This window comes from Loxodonta africana, chromosome 12 (assembly GCF_030014295.1).
Source record: "Loxodonta africana isolate mLoxAfr1 chromosome 12, mLoxAfr1.hap2, whole genome shotgun sequence".
NCBI classification, from domain to species: Eukaryota; Metazoa; Chordata; class Mammalia; order Proboscidea; family Elephantidae; genus Loxodonta; species Loxodonta africana.
Window position 1 is genome coordinate 16377280 of NC_087353.1, and position 26584 is coordinate 16403863.

Below are 26584 nucleotides of genomic sequence, written 5' to 3' on the forward strand. Positions count from 1 at the left end.
TTGAATGATTATAAGACTGGGGAAGAAAATATAACAGGTGAGTATGGAGAACACGTAGTGCTAGAAAGTAAGAAAGGACTCTACAATAAAACACACAATGATGGGGACATGTCAAAGAGATACAGGAGCCAGCTGAGAGATCTCACAATGACCAAAGCTGGAACAATTTAAGCAATAGAGTAAATATGTTGGTTTTAGATTACAACGAAATGTATAAAATACGTATCTATAATTCCATGCTGATATAAATAAATGATTGATTAAGGAAATACATTTTGGAGAATAGGCACAACTCCCATGCAGAAGAATTAAAAAAAAAAAATTGTAGCTACTCCACTTTTAAAGATGTGAAGTACAACGTCCCACTCTATAAGTTCAGGTTGTGCATAGCAATTTCCTTCCAAAGAATGCAGTATGGAAAGGGAAAAGTTTACAGTGGAGAAAACTGATAAACGCTACCTCAGCCAGGTGATCAAAGTTAATATCAACAGTAATAAGTCAGGTTGATAGTATTTAGCTTTTAGATAATAAGATGAGAATGGCACTTTATCTCTGTGGTCTTTCTCCTGAAGACACATATTCCTAATCTAATCAGACAAATCTCAATTGAGGTATATTCTGTAAAATACCTGGCAATAGTTCTCAAAACTGTCAATGTCATCGAATGCAAGCAAAGTCTGAGAAACTGTTATAATCAAGAGGTGGCTAAGGAGACGTGATGACTAATTGCAATGTGGTGTCCTACATGGGTCACTGTGAGTTGGAATCCACTTGATAGCACCTAACAACACCAACCTACTTCAGGGAACAGAAAAAGGACGTTAATGGAAAACTAAAGAAATTCTGAATGAAGTAAAGACTTTAATTAATAACGTATCAATATTAGTTCATTATTTTAACAAAATACGGTACTAATGTACACATCACTAAGATGTAATAAATAAGAAAGACCTAAGAAGAATCGATGCCTTTGAATTATACTGAATATACCACGGACTGCGAGAAGAATGAACACACCTGTCTTGGAAGAAGTGCAGCCAGGATGCTCCTTAGAAGCAAGAATGGCAAGACTCTGTCTCACATACTTTGGACATGTTGTCAGGAGGGATCAGTCCCTAGAGAAGGACACCATGCTTGGTAAAGTAGAGGGTCAGCAAAAAGGAGGAAGACCCACTACAAGATGGATTGACACAGTGGCTGCAACAATGGGCTCAAACACAGCAACAACTGTGAGGATGGTGCAGGACCAGGCAGTGTTTCATTCTGTTGTACACAGACAGTGTTGCTATGAGTTGGCATTGACTCCATGGCACCTAACAACAGCAATATAAGATGTTAATAATAGGGAATATATGGCAACTCCCTGTACTATCTTCACAATTTATCTGGAAATCTAATGCTATTATCAAATAAAAAGTTTAATAAAAACTATTTCTTGAATATATAACAAGAGCCTGGCTCCACTTGAAGCACTGTGGAAACAGTGTATGAGTGAGAAGGTCCCTGTCTCATATATTTTCCCTTGGGGTAGATTTTCTGGGTTTTCTTTATATTGTCCACTCAATCTGGAGCTCTGTTAAAATTAATTTTGTATGAATGCTATTTCCAGACCCTGCATTTCTCTGTCATTTGGGAACTTATCCAGATATCAGACTTCTGACCATTCTACCATTGAATAACCTAGTTGGGTAAAAAAAAAAAAAAAAAAAAAGTCTTAAAAGAATCTCCCAATGGTTGATACTGTTATCCTTTGTGAAATGACATTTGTAATCATTTATCAAATGCAAAATTTTATCAAACTGGGCTTTCTAAATATTTACTCCAAATAGGGGTAGGCCCACTGATATTCTTGCAGGAAGAGGAAGGAGGAAAAAGAAAACCTACACCAGAAAGCCATTGCCAACGTCAGAAAAAGTGATTATCTGAAGCCAGTTGTCACATGAAACAAATCTTACATCCTGAAAGGATCTTATGTCTACAACAAGTTACGAAAATTGGTGATGGCAAGGACGCTTAGTCATCAATTAGGAACCAGAGTGAAGTGGTGAAGAGCACAGACTCTGGGTATAGATGAACTAGGCTCAGATCCTGGCTCTGCTACACACTAGCTCTGTGAGTTGGAGCAGTACTTGACTTTTTCTTGCCTTAGTGTCTCGCTTGCAAAATGCAGGGAATGGTAGTCTTGGTCTCATAGGTTATTGTCTGAAAAATGCAGGACTAAGAACAATGTCTATCAGATAATACATATCTAAGAAATAGTTACCATGTTTCTTAAGAAACATCCAAATTCTTTCGAGTTATTGCCAATGAGCATATACTTAATGAGCTGAAAACAAGGTCATGCAAAATTATGGAGAAAAATTAGTTTTGAACAGTTTTATAAAATCCTATATATATGATTAATGTGCTATGACTTCTTAAAATATGAATATTGGTCCCTTTCCCAAACATCCACATAATAGATAGGTGACCATATAAAAGAAAGGTTGAGAGGCGGAGCCAAGATGGCAGAATAGACAAATGCTTCCACCAAGCCCTCTTTACAACAAAGACCTGAAAAAACAAGTGAAACGAGCATGCATATTTGTGACAAGCTGGGAGCCCTGAGCATCAAAGGCAAGCTTAGACAATGAACTGAGGGTCAGGGGAAGGAAGAGACGGTTCAGAAGCAGAGGGGAGTTGCTGGACCTGAATCATGGGGAGCCCTCAGGCACCATTCCCAGAGCGGTGGTGGCAGCGGCGGCAGCAGCGGGCTGGTCCTAGCGTTCGGCCGCAGTTTCCTCAGGGAGAAGCAGCCAGCCACACAGCCTACTGACACCTCCGGAACCTGAGGAGAAGGGCTCTCTCTGCAAAAGCTAAGGACTTGCGTATATTTTACTTCCCCACCCCCACCCCCGCAAGCTGGCTTCAGCGGCTGAATCCCTGGGCCTGAGATAGACCGTGGTGAGCACCTGGAGCCAGCCTCCCGGCCTTGGGGAGGGGAAAAATTTGCAACTGGGGGGAAAAGATAATTTGCTAGCTCCGTTAACTGGGGGAGCTCAGGACAGAAGCAGCTCCTGTCCAGGCATAAACTGTCTGTGGACCTTGAGCACCTTTCCCTTCTGTATGGACCTGTGTGGGCCTGTTTCAGGAGAATAGGCCCTTGTTGGCAAACTCCAACCATTCTAGCTCTGTGGTGGAGAGGTGGGTGTTTGACCTTTGACATTGCTTTGCCTATTAAACAAGGTCCTCACCTACCCACAACAGGGACCTAAGAACTGGTGGCTCCACTTGGGTCACCCAGCCACCCGCAAAAGGGGTCCAGGGATAACTGATACCTCCCAGTCCTTACAACAAAAACTTTGGGTGCCCATGGTCCCTCTGCAGAGCCCACCCACCAGCACACTCTAGAGAACAGAGACGTGTTTTTCTCAGAGACACTTGGGGTCAGTTCTCAGCCCCCTGCCTTGTTCAGAGCTTGACCCCCTGCTGCAATCAGATATGAGTATATACGCCAATCATCCCTGCCCCTGTAAGACTGTAGGGCAGAGCCTGTACCACACACTTGATATCAGCTACCTGGAAACCTGAGCTGAATTCATACAAGAAAACTGAATGGACTCCTAGACTGATATACCTGATAACAGCTCTAGCCAGCTGGGGACAAGACATCAGAGCTTCAAAGGCAAAAATAATCAAGCTAGCTCACTCAAGCAACCCATAGGGGTATACCAAAACAAAACAAAGCAAGCAGCTACGACACAGAAAGCAACCATAAACTAATACAATAACTTATAGATGGCTCGGAGAAAACAGCCAATATCAAGTCACATAAAGAAATAGTCCATGATCACCTCAATAGGCTCTCAAAACAAAGAATCCAGGAATCTTTAAATGAAAGTGCATTCCTGGAATTACCAGATGCAGAACACAAAAGTTTAATATACAGAACCCTTCAAGACATCAGGAAGGAAATGAGGCAATACACAGAACAACCCAAGGAACACACAGAAAAAGCAACTGAAGAAATCAGGAAGATTATTCAGGAACATAGTGAAAAGTTTAATAAGCTAGAAAAATCCATAGGCAGACAGCAAACAGAAATTCAGAAGATTAACAATAAAATTACAGAATTAGATAACTCAATAAAAAGTCAGAGGAGCAGAATTGAGCAAGTAGAAGCTAGAATTTCTGAACTCGAAGATAAATCACTTGGCATTAATATATTTGAAGAAAAATCAGATAAAAGAATTAAAAAAAAAGAAGAAACCTTAAGAATCATGTGGGACTCTATCAAGAGAAATAACCTACGAGTGACTGGAGTACCAGAACAGGGAGGGATAACAGAAAATACAGAGAAAATTATTGAGGATTTGTTGGCAGAAAACTTCCCTGACATTGTGAAAGATGAGAAGATATCTATCCAAGATGCTCATCGAACTCCACATAAGGTAGATCTTAAAAGAAAGTCACCAAGACATATTATAATCAAGCTTGCCAAAACCAAAGATGAAGAGACAGTTATAAGAGCAGTGAGAGATAAAAGAAAAGTCACCTACAAGGGAGGGCCAATAAGAATAAGCTCAGACTACTTGGCAGAAACCATGCAGGCAAGAAGGCAATGGGATGACATATTTAAAAAATTGAAGGAAAAAAATTGCCTGACAAGAATCATATATCCATCAAAACTGTCTCTTAAATATGAAGGTGAAATTAAGACATTTCCAGATAAACACAAGTTGGGAGAATTCGTAAAAACCAAACCCGAACTATAAGAAATACTAAAGGGAGTTCTTTGGTTAGAAAATCAATAATATCAGGTATTGACCCAAGACTAGAACACTGGGCAGAGCAACCAGAAGTCAACCCAGACAGGGAAATAAAAAAAAAAAAAAAACACAAAGCAAGATTAAAAAAAAAAAAAAAAAAAGCCCAACACAAGGTAATGACGATGTTATTACTTAAAAGAAGACAACATTAAAATAATAAACAGGGATTAAGAAATGTAATCATACACCTACCATATAGAGAGGAAGATAGGCGATACAAAGAAATAAAAGTTAGTTTTAAATTTAGAAAAATAGGGACAAATAATAAGGTAACCACAAAGGAGACAAACTATCCTACTCATCAAAATAAAATACAAGGGAAAAATACAGACTCAGCAGGAACAAAATCAACAGCAACAAATACGAGCAAAGGACAATATACAAAGAAAATCTACTCAACACATAAAATCAAGTGGGAAAAGGAAGCTGTCAACACACAAAAAAAGACATCAAAATGATAGCACTAAATTCATACCTATTCATAATTACCCTGAATGTAAATGGACTAAATGCACCAATAAAGAGACAGAGAGTGGCAGAATGGATTAAAAAACAATATCCGTCTATATGCTGCCTACAGGAGACACACCTTTGACTTAGAGACACAAACAAACTAAAACTCAAAGGATGGGAAAAAATATACCAAGCAAACAACAATCAGAAAAGAGCAGGAGTGGCAATATTAATTTCTGACAAAATAGACTTTATAGTTAAATCCGTCAGAAAGGATAAGGAAGGACACTATATAATGATTAAAGGGACAATACACCAAGAAGATATAACCATATTAAATATTTATGCACCCAATGACAGGACTGCAAGATACATAAAACAAACTCTATCAGCATTGAAAAGTGAGATAGACAGCTCCACAATAATAGTAGGAGACTTCAACACACCACTTTCAGTGAAGGACAGGACAACCGGAAAGCAGCTCAGTAAAGACACAGAAGATCTAAATGCCACAATCAACCAACTTGACCTCGTAGACATATACAGAGCACTCCACCCAACAGCAACCAAGTATACTTTCTTTTCTAGTGCACATGGAACATTCTCTAGAATAGACCACGTATTAGGTCATAAAACAAGCCTTAGCAGAATCCAAAACATTGAAATATTACAAAGCATCTTCTCTGACCATAAGGCCATAAAAGTGGAAATCAACAACATGAAAAGCAGGGAAAAGAAATCAAACACTTGGAAACTGAACAATATCCTGCTCAAAAAAGACTGGATTGTAGAAGACTTTAAGGATGGAATAAAGAAATTCATAGAATCCAACGAGAATGAAAATACTTCCTATCAGAACCCTTGGGACACAGAGAAAGTGGTGCTCAGAGGCCAATTTATATCAATAAATGCACACATCCAAAAAGAAGAAAGGGCCAAAATCAAAAACTATCCCTACAACTTGTTCAAATAGAAAAAGAGCAACCAAAGAAACCCACAGGCACCAGAAGAAAACAAATAATAAAAATCAGAGCTGAACTAAATGAAATAGAAAACAGAAAAAAAAATTGAAAGAATTAACAAGACCCAAAGCTGGTTTTTTGAAAAACTCAATAAAATTGATAAACCATTGGCCAAACTGACAAAAGAAAAACAGGAGAGGAAGCAAATAACCCGAATAAGAAATAAGATGGGCGATATTACAACAGACCCAACTGAAATTAAAAGAATCATAGCAGATTACTATGAAAAGCTATATTCAAACAAATTTGAAAACCTAGAAAAAATGGATGAATTCCTAGAAACACACTACCTACCTAAACTAAAACTAAATAGAGGCAGAAAAATTAAATAGACTAAATAGAAGAGATTGAAAAGGTAATCAAAAAACTCCCAACAAAAAAAGGCCCTGGTCTGGACGGCTTCACTGCAGAGTTCTACCAAACTTTCAGAGAAGAGTTAACACCACTACTACTAAAGGTATTTCAGAGCATAGAAAAGGATGGAATGCTACCAAACTCATTCTATGAAGTCACCACATCCCCGGTACCAAAACCAGGTAAAGACACCACAAGAAAAGAAAATTATAGACCTATATTCCTCATGAACGTAGATGCACAAAATCCTCAACAAAATTCTAGCCAATAGAATTCAACAACATATCAAAAAAATAATTCACCATGACCAAGTGGGATTCATACCAGGTATGCAGGGATGGCTCAACATTAAAAAAAACAATTAACGTAATCCACCACATAAATAAAACAAAAGACAAGAATCACATGATTTTATCAATTGATGCAGAAAAGGCATTTGAGAAAGTTCAACACTCATTCATGATAAAAACTCTCAGCAAAATAGCAATAAAAACACACACACACAAAAAAAAATAGGAATAGAAGGAAGATTTCTCAACATAATAAAGGGAATTTATACAAAGCCAACAGCCAACATTTTCCTAAATGGAGAGAGCCTGAAAACATTCCCATTGAGATCGGGAACCAGACAAGGATGCCCTTTATCACCTCTCTTATTCAATATTGTGCTGGAAGTCCTAGCCAGGGCAATTAGGCTAGATAAAGAAATAAAGGGCATCCGGATTGGCAAGGAACAGAAAACTACTGAAAGTAGTAGAAGACTTCAGCAGAGTATCAGGATACAAGATAAACATACAAAAATCAGTTGGATTCCTCTACACCAATAAAAAGAACATCGAAGAGGAAATCACCAAATCAATGCCATTTATAGTAGCCCCCAAGAAGATAAAATAGTTAGGAATAAATCTTACCAGAGAAGTAAAAGACTTATACAAAGAAAACTACAGTACACTTCTGCAAGAAACCAAAAGAGACTTACCCCTCCCCCCCCAAAAAAAACAAAAAAAAAACACAGTGCCCTCAAGTCGGTTCCAACTCATTTACAAAAGAAACTTACATAAGTGGAAGAACATACCTTGCTCATGAATAAGAAGACTCAACATTATAAAAATGTCTATTCTACCAAAAGCTATCTATACAGTTAATGCAATTCCGATCCAAATCCCAACGACATTCTTTAATGAGATGGAGAAACAAATCACCAACTTCATATGGAAGGGAAAGAGGCCCTGGATAAATAATGCACTACTGAAAAAGAAGAACAAAGTGGGAGGCCTTACTTTACCTGATTTTAGAACCTATTATACTGCCACAGTAGTTAAAACAGCCTGGTACTGGTACAACAACAGATAAACATGGACCAATGGAACAGAATTGAGAATCCAGACATAAATCCATCCACATATGAGCAGGTGATATCTGACAAAGGCCCCAAAACAGTTAAATGGGGAAAAGACAGTCTTTTTAACAAATAGTGCTGGCATAACTGGATATCCATTTGCAAAAAAATGAAACAAGACCCATACCTCACTCCGTGCACAAAAACTAACTCAAAATGGATTAAAGACCTAAATATAAAATCTAAACAATAAAGATCATGGAAGAAAAAATAGGGTCAACGTTAGGAGCCGTAATACATGGCATAAACAGTATTAAAAAAAAAAAAAACCCACCCGTATAAAACATTATAAAGAACATAGAAGAAAAACTAGATAACTGGGAGCTCCTAAAAATCAAGCACTTATGCTCATCCAAAGACTTCACCAAAAGAATAAAAAGACTACCTACAGACTGGGAAAAAGTTTTTAGCTATGACATTTCTGATCAGCACCTTATCTCTAAAATCTACATGATACTGCAAAAACTCAACTGCAAAAAGGCAACCCAATTAAAAAATGGGCAAAAGATATGAATAGATACTTCACTAAAGAAGGTATTCAGGTAGCTAACAGCTACATGAGGAAATGTTCACAATCATTAGCCATTAGAGAAATGCAGATCAAAACTATAATGAGATTTCATCTTACTCCAACAAGGCTGGCCTTAATCCCAAAAACACAAAATAATAAATGTTGGAGAGGCTGTGGAGAGATTGGAACACTTCTACACTGCTGGTGGGAATGTCAAATGGTACAACTACTTTGGAAATTGATTTGGCACTTCTTTAAAAAGTTAAAAATAGAACTACCATACAATCCAGCAATCCCATTCCTTGGAATATGTCCTAGAGAAATAAGAGCCTTTACACGAACAGATATATGCACACCCATGTTTATTGCAGCACTGTTTACAATAGCAAAAACATGGAAGCAACCAAAGTGCGCATCAACAGATGAATGGATAAATAAATTATGGTATATTCACACAATGGAATACCACGCATCGATAAAGAACAGTGAGGAATCTGTATAACATTTCATAACATGGAGGAACCTGGAAGGCATTATGCTGAGTGAAATTAGTCAGTTGCAAAAGGGCAAATATTGTATAAGACCACTATGATAAGAACTTGAGAAATAGTTTAAACTGAGAAGAAAACATTCTTCTGTGGTTGCACGAGCGGGGAGGGAGGGAGGGTGGGAGAGAGTTATTCACTAACTAGATAGTAGATAAGAACTACTTTGGGTGAAGGGAAAGACAGCACACAATACAGGGGAGGTCAGCACAATTGGACTAAACCAAAAGCAAAGAAGTTTCCTGAATAAACTGAATGCTTCGAAGGCCAGCGTAGCAGGGGAGGGGTCTGGGGACCATGTTTTCAGGGGACATCTAAGTCAATTGGCATAATAAAATCTATTAAGAAAACATTCTGCATCCCACTTTGAAGAGTGGCGTCTGGGGTCTTAAATGCTAGCAAGCAGCCATCTAAGATGCATCAATTGGTCTCAACCCACCTGGATCAGAGGAGAATGCAGAACACCAAGGACACAAGGCGATTATGAGCCCAAGAGACAGAAAGGGCCACATGAACCAGCGACTACATCATCCTGAGACCAGAAAAACTAGATAGTGCCCGGCTACAACCAATGACTGCCCTGACAGGGAACACAATAGAGAACCCCTGAGGGAGCAGGAGAGCAGTAGGATGCAGGCCCCAAATTCTGATAAGAGCAGACTTAATGGTCTGACTGAGACTAGAAGGACCCCAGTGGTCATGGCCCCCAGACCTTCTGTTGCTCCAGGACAGGAACCATCCCCGAAGCCAACTCTTCAGATATGGATTAGACTGGACAATGGGTTGGAGAGGGATGCTGGTGAGGAGTGAGCTTCTTGGATCAGGTGGACACTTGAGACTATGTTGGCATCTCCTGCCTGGAGGGGAGATGAGAGGGTGGAGGGGGTTAGAAGCTGATGAAAAGGACATGAAAAGAGAGGGCGGAGGGAGAGAGCAGGCTGTTTCATCAGGGGGAGAGTAATTGGGAGTGTGCAGCAAGGTGTATATGGGTTTTTGTGTGAGAGACTGACTTGATTTGTAAACTTTCACTTAAAACACAATAAAAATTATTAAAAAAAAAAGTAAGGTTGAAAGAAGGAAGGAAGAAAGATAGAAAGAAAGAAAAAAGTAAAAGATAGAGAAAGACAGGAAGGGAGGGAGGAGAAGGGACGAGGGAAGAAGAAAGAAAGGAAATAAAATGGGACACATTTGTCAGAGTTTGAGCTGTGGGAATTTCAGGAAGTAATCTTGGAGATGGGGTGGATGCTCTAATGTTTTCATCTATAGAACATTTTAATAGTGCAGAAAAACAAAGAAACACAGTAGTTGCTGTCAAATTGATTCTGATTGGTGGTGACCCCTGTATGTCAAAGTAGAATTGTGCTCCATAGAGCTTTCAATGGTCTTTCAGAAGTAGACCTCCAGGCCTTTCTTCTGAGGTGCCTCTAAACCCCATTGCCGTGGAGTTGATTCTGACTCATAGAGACCCTATAGGACAGAGTAGAACTGCAATATAGGGTTTCCAAGAAGTGGCTGGTGGATTCGAACTGCCGACCATTTAGTTAGCAGCCTATCTGTAAACTGCTGTGCTGTCGGGGCTCCTAGGTGCACTCAATCACTAACTGTTTACTAACCTTTTAGCTAGGAGCAGAGAGGTTAATCATTTGCACCACCCAGGGATGCCTTAATAGTGTATAGGGATAGCAGGATGAGCTTTACCTACCTTCATTATTATCTCATTAGTATTAAAAGAGTATTTTGTTGTTCTTTTTGTTTAGGTTATAAGTTAGTTGTAAGTTTTTTCAATAACTCACATAAAGCTTTGCAGCAGCTGTTGTGGGTGCTCTACCTACATTGCCTCTATCTTCATCATCCTCACGCATACTGACAATACAACTTCCATTTCTTTGTGCCTGTGATCTTTGCCTGAGGACCCTCTTGGCTGCCAGAGCTACAGTGGGGCAGGCTGGAAGCTCAGGTATTCCATGCTCCCTGGAGGCAGCCCCCATCCAGGGGCTAGCAGGGTTGGTGGACAATTGCCCCAAGTCCCTCACTCCCTGTTTAGAATATAGCCATAGTGTATTTTCTTCCATCTCCTAGAGTCCCCCTGTGGGACCGAGCCCCAGGTTCCATGGCTTCCTTCCTCCCCTGTCTCACTTGCCCAATTTTTTTTTTTTTTTTGCTGGTACTTCTGAGGATTATCTTTTACGTAAAACACTCCCAGTCATGTCCTTGTCTCAGGGTCTACTTCTGGGGAGCCCAATCTAAGGCAAATTTTGTGCATCATTTTCCTATTTTTATAGCCCCTGAACATTTTTTCCCCCCAAATAACAGTATTAAATGAGCAAGCAAATGTGTGATGTTTGCCATCAAACAGTCTTTCATAGCAATGACAGTCTAGAAATGATGACTGCTTATTGAAATCTGTGTGAGGAATGGGTCAACCATAACCATTTGGCCATTACTCTTCAAGGCTGCTCTCTTATGAGCCACTTATATCTGGCAATTCCATTTTCTCATTTTGCTCATCAATTATTCTTACTTTGTTAGCATATTCAAGTCATAATGGGAGAACTGAATTTAAAAAAAAATGAAAGAAAAAATGTCCACATGGCCCTTTCGGAAATGGATGTCAGAAATAAGGGAGGGCAGGCAGGTAAGTCCCGCCCACAAGAAAAGGAAAGGGGTAGGTAGAATGTTATGGGGTTTCCAGTTGCCATGTTAGGGGATGTCAGGATGGGGTGACCTCAGAGGGAATAGGACTCAAAAGAAAGATCACTTAAGTGCTGTGATTTCTCATGTTGTCTATTTTCTAACTTTTGGGAGTTGTACTCATAATAATTAAGCTCTTTTTTTTTTTTTTCAGAATGAAACAGGCTTATGAACTGGTTTCTGACAGTAGTAGGGAATGCGGAAACTAAGCTAGAGAGAAGATCTTTCACGGGTACAGAGGACGGTGCCAACAGGACAAGAGGTGAAGGCGGCCTGTGTTCCTGGGCATGTGACAGGAAGGGCGGGAAGCAGGGGGAAATCGATGGGCATGTGACAGGAAGGGTGGGAAGCAGGGGGAAATCGATGGGCATGTGACAGGAAGGGTGGGAAGCAGGGGGAAATCGATGGGCATGTGACAGGAAGGGTGGGAAGCAGGGGGAAATCGATGGGCATGTGACAGGAAGGGTGGGAAGCAGGGGGAAATCGATGGGCATGTGACAGGAAGGGTGGGAAGCAGGGGGAAATCGATGGGCATGTGACAGGAAGGGCGGGAAGCAGGGGGGCATCGATGGGCCTGGGGAGCCCCTTTCCTTGCTCCAACTGAGGCATCGTGTGCAGCTTCCCAGTCTGTCGTCTCCCTGCAGCCCTGCGCAACCCAACTCCCAGCTGCAGCCCCGTGCACCCCAACTCCCAGCTGCAGCCCTGTGCACCCCAACTCCCACCTGCAGCCCTTTGCACCCCAACTCCCAGCCGCAGCCCTGTGCACCCCACCTCCCAGCTGCAGCCCCGCGCACCCCAACTCCCGGCCGCGTTGAGTGAGAACGTTGGTTATAATTAGGCTGGAGATGGGAAAAAACGATCTGCTTCTGCGCCACTTTTGAAATCCTAGTTATAAGCAAAGTTATGAAGAAAATGACTGTGCAGGATAATTGTCGTTCTGAAGGTCTCAAAACAGCAAACAGAGTGTGAGAGAGACGCGGTAGATCACAGAGTTACGGCGGAGAAAGGCCGCGGGCGTCCCCGTGTGATGGCTCTTCCGAAATAGTCTCGTTTAAAGTCACCGTCGGAAGGGTGGGGAGCGAAACAGAGTTCCCCAAACCAAAAGATTTTGTTGGGGAAAAATCATCGCCTTGAATAAAACAAGTCACCAGAGTGGGCCTGCTTTCTCATGAGACCGCTAAAAGCTAGAGGACAAAAGAACACGCTGAACGTGAGAGCCGGCGGTGCTACACGACTCGTCTTGGAAAACGCAGCTGTCAAACCCAGAGTTTAGCAAGCAGGCCCGAATGTAGCCTCAGGGCAGCGAGGCTCTGGCCGAATTCTTTCAGAGTATCGGACCTTTCTTCCGGACCTGTCTTCACCGAGAAACGCACTGACTTTCAGCTCGCTGGAACCTGTCTCCGTGGAGACAGTCGGCGTTGCCGGAGCGTCTGTTGAGAACTTTTGCAGGGATCATCAATGTGTATGATTCCCAATACGTATTGTATTGTATTGTCGCACTAGAGAGGGCCCTGATGCCAGCATTTTCAAGTGCTTCCCAGATGTTTCCTTAGCCTCGTGAGAGTCCTAACAACGTTATGGGGCCTGTTGTAGTTGTGTAGGCTGGCCTTTAAGATGGGGCTTCAGGTAAGTGTTGATGAAGATCTCAGCTTGGTTCAGTGTTGATGAAGACCTCAGCTTGGTTAAGTGTTAATCTCAGCGTGGTTTCAATTACACTATCAGAAATGAAGGTCAGGAGGGGCTTATCCACCCAAAGAAAGAATAGGAATGCTCTGTCAATCAGTGCATGACTTTATTCATTCATTAATTCATTTCTTCATTCCTTTAGAGCACTCTCTTAGTTTTTTAGTGCTGCTATAACAGAAATACCACAAGTGGATGGCTTTAACAAAGAGAAATTTCTTCTCTCACAGTCTAGGGGACTACGAGGCTGAACTCAGGGTGCCACCTCCAGGGGAAGGCTTTCTGTTTCTGTGCACTCTAGCAGAAGGTTCTTGTCATCAATCTTCCCCCAGCCTAGAAGCTTCCCAGGCACAGGGATTCTGGGTCCAAAGGATGCACCCTGCTTTCTTGGTGGCATGAGGTCCCCCGACTCTCTGCTGGCTTCTCTCTTTTGCATCTCAGAAGAGATTGATTTAAGACAAAACCTGATCTTGTAGATTGAGTCCTGCCTCAATAACATCATAGCAGTAGGATTTACAACACATAGGACAATCACTTCAGATGACGAAATGGTCGACAATCACACAATCCTGGGAATCATGGCCTGACCAAGTTGACACATTTTTTGGGGGACACAATTCAAGCCATGAAAGCACCTACGGGCACTGTGCTGGCCAAGGATATTTTAGAAGTGTTCCAGGGTGCTTTCTCAAAACGTTCTTACACACAATGATCTTCACAACTGCCCTTCTTTTGGCAGGTGAGGAGAAATTTGAGGCTGAAAGCTTTCTCCTCTGCTGGCTGGAATTTTCTGAATTATGCACTATTCTCAATATTTGGGATATTATAAGAAATAAAAAATTATTTGACTTTTTACTAATTTTGTTGTTTTTGTGATTGAAAAGGTTTTTACTGGCTAATTTTTAGAAGTGAATCACCAGGCCTCTCTTCTTAGTTTGTCTTTGTCTGAAAGCTCTGCTGAAACCTGTCCCCCATGGGTAACACAGCTGGTATTTGGAACACTGGTGGCATAGCTTCCAGCATCGCTGCAATACTCAAGCCACCACAGTATGACAAACGGAAAGATGAGTGGTGGTGGACAATAGTACTTGCTTTAAATTCAAGAATCAAATTTAGGTTCTTCAGCGAACTACTTCTTAGCGTAAGTCTTTAAATTTGCTCTTTTTTTCTTTCTTAGGTGAAGATGTTAATTGTTTCTCTAGGCAGTGGCTTACTGATTGGAGAGGGCCTTAGTAACCAGAAAAGGCTAGTGTTGTAATGGATCAAATGTCTTCATGGATGTAGATGAAATGGTAGTGAGAGTTGCCATTAGAAAGAGTTTGCATCTGGGAAGGAGTAGCACTAAGTTCACATAGTTTCTTTGCAGCTGACAATCTTGGGAGAAAAACTTCCTCCAGGGCTTTTCGACCTTGCCCAAGGGTCACGGTACACAAAGAAAATAATATGTGCATCTCATTCTGTAGGGAAAGAAGAGACTGCTCACGGTGTAGGCTGCTGGCTGTGAGTTCTTGCTCACCAAGACCCTATATGGCCTCTTTGCAGGATGAAGTGACCAGAAACTTGGCCTGCCTACAGTCTATTTGAGCTTCACTGCATCCTAGGTGGTAAGTTCTGATTATGACTTTCTTCAAGATCCTCATGAAAAGCAGAGAAACATGATATATTTGTTTATTGGATCTTTCACACTCAATTTATTCAGTTAATTCAAGCAACATTCATTAAGCACGTAGCAAGTGATGGTTTTCAGACTAGGTGCTGAGTTTATGTTGTTGTTGTTAGGTGCTGTGGAGTCAATTCCAACTCACAGCGACCCTATGTACAACAGAATGAAACACTGTCTGGTCCTGTGCCATCCTCACAATTGTTGTTATGCTTAGGCCCATTGTTGCTGCCACTGTGTCAATCCATGTCATTGAGGGTCTTCCTCTTTTTTCCTGACACTCTACTTTGCCAAACACGATGTCCTCCAGGGACTGATCCCTCCTGACAACATATCCAAAGAAAGTGAGACGTAGCCTCACTATTCTTGCTTCTAAGGAGCTTTCTGGTTGTACTTCTTCCAAGACAGATTTGTTTGCTCTTCTTGCAGTCCATGTTGTTGTTGTTGTTCTTAGGTTGAGTCAGTTCCCACTCACAGCGACCCTATGCACAACAGAACAAAACACTGCCCGGTCCTGAGCCATCCTTACAATTGTTGTTATGGTTGAGCTCATTTTTGCAGCCACTGTGTCAATCCACCTCTTTGAGAGCCTTCTCTTCTCCACTGACCCTGTACTCTGCCAAGCATGATGCCCTTCTCCAGGGACTGATCCCTCCTGACAACACACCCAAAGTGTGTAAGACCCAGTCTCGCCATCCTTGCTTCTAAGGAGCGTTCTGGTTGTACTTCTTCCAAGACAGATTTGTTTGTTCTTTTGGCAGTCCATAGTATTATTCAATATTCTTTGCCAACACCACAATTCAAAGGCATCAATTCTTCTTCAGTCTTCCTTATTCATTGTCCACCTTTTACATGCATATGATGAGATTGAAAATACCATGGCTTGGGTCAGGCGCACCTTAGTCTTCAAGGTGACATCTTTGTTCTTCAACACTTTAAAGAGGTCCTTTGCAGCAGATTTACCCAATGCAATGCGTCTTTTGATTTCTTGACTGCTGCTTCCATGGCTGTTGATTGTGGATCCAAGTAAAATGAAATCCTTGACAACTTCAGTCTTTTCTCCATTTATCATGATGTTGCTCATTGGTCCAGTTGTGAGGATTTTTGTTTTCTTTATGTTAAGGTGCAATCCATACTGAGGGCTGTGGTCTTTGATCTTCATTACTAAGTGCTTCAAGTCCTCTTCACTTTCAGCAAGCAAGGTTGTGTCATCTGCATAATGCAGGTTGTTAATGAGTCTTCCTCCAATCCTGTTGCCCCATTCTTCTTCATGTAGTCCAGCTTCTTGGATTATTTGCTCAGCATACAGATTGAATAGGTATGGTGAAAGGATACAACTCTGACGCACACCTTTCCTGACTTTAAACCAATCAGTACCCCCTTGTTCTGTCCGAACAGCTGCCTCTTGATCTATGTAAAGGTTCCTCATGAGCACAATTAAGTGTTCTGGAGTTCCCATCATTCTCAATATTATCCATAATTTGTTATGATCCACACAGTTGAATGCCTTTGCACAGCCAGTAAAACACAAGTAAACATCTTTGAATGATCTTCAGCAAAATTTTACTTGCACATGATATTAATGATATTTTTCAATAATTTCTGCATTCAGTTGGGTCATATTTCTTGTGAATAGGCATAAATATGGATCACTTCCAGTCAGTTGGCTAGGTAGGTGCCTTCCAAATTTCTTGGCATAGACCATTGAACACTTCCGGTGCTGCATCTGTTTGTTGAAACATCTCAGTTGGTATTCTGTCAATTCCTGGAGCCTTGTTTTTCGAAAATGCCTTTAATGCAGCTCGGACTCACTCCTTTAGTACCAGTGGTTCCTGATCATATACCACCTCCTAAAATGGTTGAATGTCGACCAATTCCTTTTGGTATTGTGACCCTGTGTATTTTTTCCATCTTCTTTTGATGCTTCCCGTATCATGTAATATTTTCCCCTTAGAAACCTTCAATAGTACAACTCGAGGCTTCAATTTTTTCTTCAGTTCTTCCAGCTCGAGAAACACCAAGCATGTTCTTCCCCCTTGGTTTTCTATTCCATGTTTTTGCATATGTCATTATGATACTTTACTTTGTCTCCTCCAGCTGCCCTTTGAAATCTTCCGTTCAGCTCTTTGACTTCATTATTTCTTCATTTTGCTTTAGCTTCCTAACGTTCAAGAGCAAATTTCAGAGTCTCTTCTGACATCCATTTTGGCCTTTTCTTTCTTTCCTGTCTTTTTAATGATCTCTTGCTTCCTTCATGTATGAGGTTATAAAGACAGATAATAATCCAGATCTTGTTCTCCAGAGGACTGTGATTAAATAGGAGAGACAGACACAGAAAAACAAATGTGATAATAGCCCCATGGTGGAGATATGTGTGGGAATACCTAGGAGAGCAATCAGTGAAGGAAGTGTTCTTGAGAAGAGGTTGTACTAAGAGGCACTGGCGTATTTTCTTATTTTAAGAAGAAAGGAATGTCTTGGTGTAATGGAGTCTCCTGTGGACAGATGCTAGATACTTCTGGTGCCTAAAGGATATTTTTCTGTCTTTGCAATCATGACCCTAGTTGTTCATTTAACAAACAATGTGCACAAATTCTATGCCATACCCTGTGTTAGGCATTGGAAATGTATAGTTTCTGTCATGGAAGAACTGACAATTTCATAGTAGAGGCAAGCAATAAATAAAGAACCGTGGTACAGCATGTAGCGAAATGTTATCAACATTGCTATGGTTGAGAAAATGGACTAAAAGGAAGGGCCATTAAGTTTGAATCATTTACACATAACTGGTATGTATCACCTGGTGGTTTGTCTGGGCTGCCTTGTAATAACAAGTTGAATTACAAGCAGGCATTTCCTTTCATACTCTTCACCATGGCTACCATTGCAACCCTTACCAAGCTTCCACTGTTGATTAGCACTTATGTGATGGGCAGCATAGTGTATGTTTTTTTCTCTACAGAAGCTGGACTCTGAAATTGTGTGCCTGTTTATGGCTTTTCTACACTGCATGTGTGTGTCTCAGCGTCCCATCAGACCATATTATTTTTAAGAGCAAGAGCCATGTTGACTTGTATTTTGCCCTTTTCATAGTACCTGGTGTATGGTGTATATTTACAGGCCTTTATACTTTGTCTATACTTGTTATTCAATTATTTTCTCATGATTTCACTTAGTTATTCAAATTTATCAATCCTTATCATTTGCCAGGCACTGAACCCTTTCATGACGTGCAGTACATACAGTGGCCACCTGCCTTTGCTGCCTCTGGGGCCTATTGGGAGGTTGTTTTCCCACTGACCAAGAGTAGATCAACCAGTCGCCAAGATATGCATGGGCTTACAGTAAGCAAGGTATGCACGGGTTTACTCGTGCTTACTTACTGATCTGTAGTGCACAATTTCACATGGGTTTCATCAAAGATGTAGTGAAAAACAGTAAACACAGTACACGCGAGTAAGCCCTTGCGTACCTTGCTTATTGGATAATCTGTCCTTGGCACTGGCTGTACCTGCAGCCCTCAGGAAGGGAGCTGTATAACTGTTTGAAATGGAAGCAATGAGCTTGTGTTGCAAATAGCTGTTTTTACAGGGTATTGTATGAGCTGGTTCATCCAGCAGGGGCATGTGTGTCCCACCAACCTACATCAGAGTCCACAGAGATATAACTGTTCTAAAGGCTGATGTGACATAGGCACCCCACCAACCCTACCCAGAATCCAGAGAGATATATGTGTCCCATCAATCCTGCCCCAGAGTCCAGAAGGGCACACTCAATTCAGACAACTCAGTGATTCAGCATGTATTCCATTAATGAAGAAAACATTTTATCAACCAAAAAAGCAAAAAATAATTTGATCATGAAAGAGGTATTTACACTAAGAACATGGTGTTGTCAAAAATGAAACAATGCCTGCCTTCATGGAGTTTGCAACCGAGTCGGGAAGACAAATAGTTCAGTCAGTAATTACAATACAGCATGTCGAACGTCTGAAAAACGTACATAACGATTAAAGGATTTTTTTCCTGCTTTTTTCCTTTAATATTTTAAGACATCCCAGTTGTGGATTTTCAGCCAGTTAATTAGAACAAAGTATAATTTATATGATGTCACAATTAAAGAATTTTGCACTTAGAAGTTGGCTTCTCTAAGTTATCCTAAATATACGCAGTGGAGGAATTTGGTTGCAGTAAATAACAGTAAAAATAAATTTACTGAAAACCCAAAGTTAGGTCTTTTCTTCTTAGATCATGTCTTACAAAAAGAACGGATGGGTTTGTAACTGAATGCGCAAACGCTCTGCGCGTGGGGTGGCAGACATGAGCTCCAGCTGGGAGGAGAAGTGGGCTGCAAAGACGGCAGTCGGTCTCTTACAGGGGAAAGCAGAAAGTACGTCCTCACAGGCAGGGTGAGTGTGGGTAAACAGGTCAGAAGAATTCTTAATGAGCCACCAGGGACCTAGAAAGGAGGTTTGCATGAAACTGATTCAAGAAGAGAGTGGCAAGTGTCAAGGTCTCCCAGATGAGTTCTACAGAACCATGTCTTTTTTCTCAGTATTGTATCACCACACCTCTGTACTGTCGAGCTTTTCGCCCCCAGAGCCTTAAAAATGATGCTGATCTATGACGGTGCTTGCTTATGTACTGTGTCCTCACACCTCAGCAAGAAATCACCAGCAAGTGGAAAGATGGTGTTTGTACTAAATATTCTGACTGGCTATTATCAAAGATATGGCCAGCCCAATAAAAGTAACATGCATTATTTCTTTTTTAAACAACCAAACCCATTGTTGTCGAGTCGATTCTAACTCATAGAGACCTTATAGGACAGAGTAGAACTGCCCCATAGGGTTTCCAAGGAGCAGCTGGTGGATTTGAACTGCAGACCTTTTGGTTAGCAGTCAAGCTCTTAATCACTATGCCTCCAAGGCTCCAAACAATGAATATACTGATTTCTGTATCTGAAAAGTCTTCTTTCCGAAGTTCATTGCTTCAGAACTTATACTACTGACTATGGGAGCAAAGAATATTATTTGTGATATACCTGGACAGAGCCCCAAGAAAGATTTTAGTTCATGTTGTACTCAGTTCAGGACACACTCATCTGACAAAGATAAAAGAAGAAATGCAATATGTATGTTTTTCTTCTTTCCTCCTCACCCTCTTTTCCTCCATCCCTACGCATGCCACATTTTTTCAGGAAAGATGGTTGTGCTTCAGAGTTTTTCTGATGAAACCTCAGTCTTCAGTTCACATAATCGTCAGCTTTAGTGCTAAGACCTTCCTTGTGTTTTTCTGCAATATCTGTATAGAAACCGCTCATTTAAATCTTATTCAACTTCCTAGACATAAAATACAAAAGTAGGTGAGCGCTAAGTGCTCTCTGCTATCCAATGCAAATGTATGCAAATTTCTTCATATTAGAATCATTGTCTAGTTGTCATCCTCACACGGGGCACATCAAAGCCATATGACCTGATTTTGCACCTGCTGTTTAATTAAATTTACAAGGCAGACACACTCTCTACTCCTGGTGATACACAAATCCGTTTTTACAACCACAGCTTCTAATTTACAAGGTAGTTGACTGCTGAGTTTCACCAGTGATAGCTGCCCAACTGCTCTTTGTTAGGCTGAAGATTAAAAAAGGAAGAAACGGCCATCATTTGAGTAGATGAATTAATAGAAAATACTAAAAGTAATTTTCCTCTCCCATCCAACCCCTCGATTTTTGATGTAAAGAAGCGAAGGAAGATATGGATTGGGGAATTTAAATACCAAACAGAATAACACTTTCACTTCTGTTGATTTTCCCGTAATTTTCATGTAAGGGTTGAAATACTTTGCTTTGTTTTGTTTTTGTTTTTGTTGTAATTTGATGCTGAGAGTTACTTTGGATATGGGGGAGTGAAGAGAAGTCAACAATATAACCAGGACAGTGTGTTGTTGAGGGAAGGTCAAAGTTCTAGGCTATCATCAGCTTTCAGTGTTTTTTGCAAGGTACTTATCGCCTGATAATAACGTACTGTGAAATTCTCCTTCTGCTTCTATCCACAAGGAGGTTTTAGTCTTTAAATTGTATGTAATCTGTACATAATGGTGGAAAAAAATAGTAGAGTCTGGTTCTCACAGTTTTATGTTGGGTTATAATTTTTTTTCCCTTGGGAAAATGCGTATTCTTTAGTTTATTAAGAGCTGGGGCACAGGCATAAAAAAAAAAAAAAAGCAGCTTTGAATAATTTTTTGTCTTAATGCCCCTAAGTTTTTGCAGAGAAAACAGTAGAATCAAAGTAACATTTTGTTTAATTTCACTCACATGCTCTGAAATCGTGAAAGTTCTCAAAAAACATAATTTTTACGAGAAGGTGAAATATTTTTTTATCTTGTGATAAAGGAAAGTGAACCTCTGAGGGCCTGCCAGTAGGTGGCGCCACACATTCACTGAACCAAATAACAGCGCAGACAAGATTGGAACAAGTCACATAAATTAAAGTCTTGAGCTGCAACTTAACTGTGAGACATATGGGTTGAGTCCCAGTCCTGCCCAAGAATAACTTTGAAGAAATTTTTGTTTTCTGGCAATACAGATGCTAACACACCACAGAACCTTTAAAAAGAATAAATATGTAGATGGTTCATAGCTTTCAGAATAATTTAACCTTCCCTCCAAAGTTAAGATTGCATCTCAAGAATAAAATAATATAAGCTGTGTCTTACCGCTTTGGAAGACAAAAATCAATTCGGTGGCTCTGATATTCTCAAGGAGTATTTGTCAGTTAGTATTTATTTATTAGCATTTTATTATTTCAGCTTCAAACTTAGAGGCCAAAGAGTGAATGCCTCTTCAAACGAGCTAATCCGTGATGAATAAACGATGTGTAAACACAGGATTCTATGTAGGAAAATGTAGCTATCTAAATTTAGAATTTTTTTACTTCTTTGTTCTGTGAAACTGTACTCAAAGTATTCCCATCTGAGAACCAAATATACGTCTTCCGAAATTCTTTAATGTATTATGGGAGAGCCTAGTCATCACCCAGGTAAGATGGTGAGCAGTTTCTGAAAAATAGGATTTACAAATCTATTAATTTTAACTAAAAGAAGAGGCTATAGCTTTAGGAGAATTAAAAAAAAAAAATCAAACCCATTGTCATCCAGTGGATTCCAAGTCATACTCCTAACGACCTTATAGGACAGAGTAGAGCTGCCCTACAAAGTTTTCAAGGCTGTGTGTAATCTTTATGAAAGCAGACTGCCATATCTTTCTTCAACAGAGGGGCTGGGGAGTTCGAATCTCTGACCTCAAGGTTAGCAGCTGAGCACTTTAACCACTGTGCCGCCAGGGCTCATTTAAGAGAGTTAACGTTGAAATATAAGTAAACCTCCAAGCTGAAAACTTTGGGTTTTCATTTTTTAAGTAAGGAATGTTTACAACAGCCCTGGCATCAGTGTGTGCTCGCTGCATCTGACACTGGTTGTCATTACTCTTGACAAATGCACCTGCTCCAGTGGACACTTACTTAGAGAAATGCAAACGCAGGCCAGAGCAGTGCATGGGAGAATAACTGCTGATAAAAAAGTCAGGTTCCCTTGACTAACACGCCCCTTCTGCTGTGGGAAAGCTGTTGGAAGGAGCTTAGGATAAAATAAGCTCTTGAACATATTTCTTTGTGGCCTTAAAAAGCAGAGAAGGGCAGCAGAACTGGTTTTTATTTACCCTCAAAGCCAATAACCTTAGTGCGTTTTACTGCCCAAAGAAAATGAACTCAAAATACTAGATAAGGCTGTCTTTAATAGGTCTCAGTATATAAACAAATGACTTTCCTGTAAAGAAAACACATTTACATGTGACTTCTAAGATGGAATCAAGGTATTGTACTTTTCGTGTGTGTGTGTGTGTGGTTGGTTTTATTTTAGTATCTTCTCAAATACAGAAGGTAAAAGGAAAGCCAACACTTAAATGCCTACTATGTGCTAGTTTGACGGTAGTTACTAGGTAATTACCATAGATGAGAGGATACCGCAGGACTGGCAGTGTTTTGTGCTGTTGTACAAAGGGTCGTTATGAGTCAGAGCCAACCTGAGGGTACCTAATAACAACAAAAGCTGTTGCCATCCAGTCGATTCTGACTCATAGCGACCTTACAGGACAAAGTAGAACTGCCCCATAGAGTTTCCAGGGAGCACCTGGTGAATTTGAACTGCTGACGTTTTGGTGAGCAGCTGTAGCTCTTAACCACTATGCCACCAGAGGTTCCTAATAACAACAACATATATATATATATATATATATGAGTTCTAGTGACACAACAGTTAAGCACTCGGCTGCTAACTGAAAGGTTGGCCATTCAAACCCACCCATCGGCTCCATGGGAGACAGACCTGGTGAATCTGCTCTTGTGAAGATCACAGCCTAGAAAACCCTGTGGGGTTGTTCTACTCTGTCACATGGGGTCACTGGGAGTTGAAAATTGACTTGAAGGCGCCTAACAACAACAACAGCTATATATATTTGCATTTAGGAAAGGTTGAAAACTCTTTAAACCTGCATCCTAAAGAAGGGATAACTAATATATAAATCATTTAAGTACTAGATTTTGATCTCTCTAAAGACACAAGGCAGTGGTGATGCAGTTGTAGAATTCTCCACCTCCATGTGGGAAACCTGGGCTGGATTCCTGGCCAATGCATCTCATGTGTAGCAACCCCCTTTTGGTCTACTGTGCATGGTGTCCCCATTAATTGGATCCAGCTCCATGACAGCTAACAGGGACAGAGGCTGAAACATACTAAGGGATCATTAAATATTCATTGTGGCTGCTGTTATTTAATTTTTACTTATTATTCAATCTGACTGATTGAATAAATGATGTAACTTCTAGGTGTTTGTCACTATAGAGGGTGGTAGGAAGGACACAGACATGAAAAACATGTTTCTTTTTTTTTTGCCCCTCTTAGGGAGTCAATAGCTTAATTTTGGCAACAAGGCTTATATATGCATAATTGTAATAAAGTATAATGTCCTTAACCTCTCTGATTTTCAGTTTTCCGATTTGCAGCGAGGGACTGAAAAATTCTTCCTTCTTCATAAAGCCAAGAGGATTAAATAAGGTAAGTGTTTTAAGGTCTTGGCACACAAAAGGCTCTCATGAATTTGGCATTCACCACAGGTAGGCACTGTTCCTGCTGCACTATTTGGGTTATCTCACTCAGTCATCAAAACAACCCTGTGGAGAGTGACCAATATTGGATCCATTTTATAGACGAGGACAATGGAGTCTCTTTCTATGTTTCCTCTTTTTTTATTATTAAATGTAAGTTTTATTAATACTTTACTAGCTCCATATCTCTTTAGATTCCAAGTTCCTTCCCACAGCAGACAAGGCCATGCATGGTATGGCCAACCCCGCTTCCTCACGACTGTTCTCTTACCTTTAGTGTTCCAGCCACAGGGAACATATCTTGGTTCTTATGCGCCAAGCTCTTTTACCCATTCAGAGCGTGCTCTCCCTTCAAGCTATATCTTTCATAGGGTAGAAGCCTCTCTGTAATTCATCCTTTTCCATCTTGATTTAGTATAAATGCGTAATTACTGTGTGACTAAAGGTCAAGAGGCAAGCAGTTCAGATTCAGTTAATTCAAGTATTACTGGACATCTATGTCAGATACCGTGAAGGACCTTTTAATAAATAGAGTCATCTCCCCCACCCCCTAACACATTCAAACTCAATACAAAATTGTTTGGTTGATTTTGTAACCTTCGTTGACAAAGGAGAAAAGTGGCTCAAAAAAGTTAGGTATCTTTTCCAATGTTGTGGCGCTAGTACCAGGGAGAGCCAGCAACGTGACCCCGTTGTTCAGATCCAAGGTGAATTATTCACATCCCATGATAATAGAGGGATCGTCTCCATAACGTTTCAGTTGCAAAACTCTTCCCAGATATTTTCCTGTCCAGTTTTCTTCCTGCCAGTCTATACCTGTTCATTGAATACTGGTGTACGCCACACACTGTGGTATACTGGAAAATCTGAGATAAACTCCCTGGAGAAGCTACTGGTCTGTCTGAGGGACTGTAGGGATAACTACATGTAGAGATAATTAAGAAATTTGTATTTGATATTTAAATATCTAATAATAGTACACAATTACCATTAACGAGTACTTACCATGCACCATTCTTGGTGATAAACACTATGCAGATATGAGATTTACCTCATGAAGATATTGTGATGGGGAGGGCAGGAGAATCAAAGTAAAGAAAGGCATGAAGATGCCCCACATGGAGACAGGTGTCTTTACAAGTCCTAGGATGGCTAAGCGTTTTATTTTAATACTGCTTTAACAAAAAACAAAAACTTTTTGGCTAGCTCCATCCACAATCTTGCATATATCTATGGATTCCATCCTATGTATTAATTTAATGACTAAATGAATGTAAAGCCCCTTCTATTTTTATCTGGAGTCCCTGGGTGGTGTGAGCAGTTAAGCTCTTGACTACTAGCAGAGATGTTGGCAGTTGGAACCCACCCAGAGGTGCCTAGGAAGATGAGATGGATGGCAACTAACAACAATTTTTAGTGATCGGTGTGCCTTGGCCCAGATTCCCAATGAAAAAGTCCTTGCGGGGAAGGGATCTGAGTCCTAAAATTCTATTTGTGCATGTGAATCCCTGGCCTTGCCTACAAAGGGATCTTAATTTTAGCCTGACACATCTCACTCATACACACATTGACGTACTCACACATATATTCAGAGGCCAGGCTGATGAGTCACTGTAGACCCATACATGCAAACTGAGGGTGTAATAAATAAAACGCCAGGTCTAGGGCCCAACCTAGTTTAAAGGAACAAGCTTGTCCTTGGAGTAAAGAAATCTTGAAAAGGAATAAGGGCAAGAGGCACAGTGCGATCTTGTCACTGTCATGATCACCATCCCACAATGGAAAGAAGTCCCTTAACCACGGGGATCTACAACATTGACCTTTAGCTTGAAGTTCCCTTTGCAAACAACTCTGTGAAGACATCTGTATACAAGGGTCAGTCTAAAGCTACATCTTGCTGAAGAGAGACACTGATGCTGATTCAGGAGGCAGCGCTGTGCCTAATGGCAAAGACAAAGAAGATGATTCAACACGTTTGAAGTCCGTTAACAAGGAGGGTGATGAGACAGGGGAGGACAAAGAGGAGAGAGATTCAATTATCAGCCAAGGTGGTGGAAGGCTTGAGGGTAGGCTGATGTGTGGCTGGGAGGTTCAATACACTAGGCATCAGAAGCATGTTAATGCCAACTCCGATCAACAAAGGAAGGCAAACTAAAGGACAGCCCATAACTCGGAGAAAGGACTGAACCTATTTTGTACCTTCTCGTCCTTCTTAAAAGACCTTCATAACCTAGATTGAGGGGAGCTAAAACAGAATAATAACGTGAAGCTGAAAAAAAAATCTAATGCAATAGAAAG